The sequence below is a fragment of the Corvus brachyrhynchos genome, unplaced genomic scaffold, assembly GCF_000691975.1.
Source record: "Corvus brachyrhynchos isolate BGI_N302 unplaced genomic scaffold, ASM69197v1 scaffold434, whole genome shotgun sequence".
NCBI classification, from domain to species: domain Eukaryota; kingdom Metazoa; phylum Chordata; class Aves; order Passeriformes; family Corvidae; genus Corvus; species Corvus brachyrhynchos.
The window spans coordinates 2081663-2083886 of record NW_008238372.1 but is presented as its reverse complement, the minus strand read 5'-3'; the positions used below and the strand labels follow the sequence as shown (position 1 = coordinate 2083886).

At 47.0% G+C, this 2224-nt stretch overlaps 1 protein-coding gene across 1 annotated transcript in view; it reads left to right on the top strand.

Moving 5' to 3' along the window:
- Positions 1 to 2224, top strand: part of DSCAM (DS cell adhesion molecule) — a 445083-nt gene that overhangs the window by 343079 nt on the left and 99780 nt on the right. The window lies entirely within an intron of this gene.

The window sequence follows — 2224 nt, the reverse complement described above, 5'->3', positions numbered from 1 at the left end:
CCTTCCCTGCCCTTCCCTTCCCTTTCCTTCCCTTCCCTTCCCTTCCCTTCCCTTCCCTTCCCTTCCCTCTCTTTTCTTTTTCTTTCTTTCTTGTAGCCCATTGCTGTTTGTTTTCTATGCTTTTTCAGTCTTTCCTGAACTGAGAATAAAAACCGGACGAGTCAACAGTCAGTCTTAACAGCTCTGTTACTTACCATGTGGACACAACATTTTTAGGGTCTGCCACAAGAAAATAAAATTAACTTTTCTTATTTCTTATTAACATATATTTTTTTAAAAAGTGGAGAGAAATAATTTTCTCTCTGATCTGACTTCATTTTAAAAGGACTGCACTTGGTTTATTTTACCCTTCAAAAAAAGGGGTACAGGTATCAAAAGAAGATCCTGAAGTCCACATATGTAATAAATAAAAACTGAAAATCTATGTTTAGAAGTACCGGAGACTGTCAGTTTTCACCTCTTTCCTTCTTTATGGTGCTCTGAAATCACCAGAATTTTTCAAATATATTTCTTTAATTTCAGTAGCTAATATGGACTACAGAGTCCTGCCACTCAGAGGTCAGTATTTGAAACAACCAAGTGAAAACTAAAGCAATTCGGTAAGCAGACTATATTAAAAAAAAATTCTCATCATCCTCATGGGAAATTTAACACAATCTCCATACCAAGCAGGTCTTTTTTGAAATTCCTTTCCTGAAAGTACCCCACAGAGGAAGCTGTGACAAACTCAGTTGCCAAGGTAAAACACATTCAAGTGAATTTGGTTAGCACTAAAATGTCTGATTCCTAAATATTTTCTGTTCAAATAAAACCTCCTGGGTAAGCAAACAGGCCCTGCAACCAGCCAAGTGCAGGTGTCACTGTGACAACTTGTGCCTCCTCCAGAAAGCCCTTAAAAAAGAATTCACAGTTTGGGCAAATATTTTGTATCTGGGTGAGCTTTCTATTTTCAAGCTCATCTTTGTTATCTGTTGAGCTTTCTGCAGCCCTGCCCACAGTGACCCATCTGTAAAACACCCTGAGAGCCTCCAGGGACATCCCCCCAGGATGCTGCAGAGGTTAAAAGGGCCAGCAGTAAGGCGGAAATGAAGGATGCCAACTCACAAAAGACATCAAAATGCTTTAAATTGATAAATTCCTTTATTTTATTTGCAGCAATTCAATGCTTGGTGAAAAAGAGGGGCTACTGTGTTTAGCTGATTTCCATCCCTTTTCCTATTATATGTCTGGATAATTTATTAAAAACACAACAGGCAGATGAAAAGTAAGCATGAATAAAAACAGGGAGCTACTCCTTTTACAGACAGACAGCGAAGAGGGTTCTACATTCCCCTGGCATCAAACAGCTCCTTTATTCTAACATGAGTCAGGGAAACGGCACCAGTCCTGGAGAGTGCTGAGCCCCCAGCTCTGAGTGCTCCAAGCTTGTGCTCAGTGTGAATTTGGGACAAAACTTTCTGAGTGATCCCTGCTAGTCTAAGAACCCTCCATCAGAATCCCAGGATCACTGAGGTTGGAAAAGCCCTCCCAGCCCATCAAGTCCCAGCTGTGTCCAGTGCCTAGCTTGTCATCAGCCCAGGGCACTGAGTGCCACAACCAGGCCTTCCTGGGACACCTCCAGGGATGGGCACTCCAAACCTCCCTGGGCAGCCCCTTCCAAGGCCTGACCTCCCTTTCCATGGAGAAATTCCTCCTGGTGTCCAACTTGACCCTCCCCTAGCACAGCTTGAGGCAGGGCTTCTCCATGCCCGTTCCTGTCTGCTCCACTGTTGTTGGGGTGCCAGGGGTGGCCCTTTGTGACCCAGGCACGTGGTGTCAGTGCCCTTTGTGATGTGGGACATGGTGGTGGCCAGAGATCCTTGTGACATCAGGGAGCCCGGCCCTGGCTGAGGGTATCTAAGGGACGCAGAGCCCTGCGGTGACCATCACAGGAGCGCCGTTCTCTGAGGAGGAAGCAGCTCCCTGTGCTCGTCTGCTCTAGAGAGCAACGGAGATTATTGAAAACATGGGGAAGGAGAAGCCCAACTCCCAGCCCGCCCAAGGCCAACTGCTGAGCCTGCGGAGGAGGCCAGGAGTGAGGGATGAGGCAGGAAGGAGAGGCCAGTGGACGGAGAGGGCCAGGATCTTTGCTCTGCCAAGGGAGCCCTCTCCGTCCCACGCCGCCTCCTCCTCAGCGACGCACATCAAGCTGCCGCCAGTGCACCTCGGGCAGCCAAAGATGGGA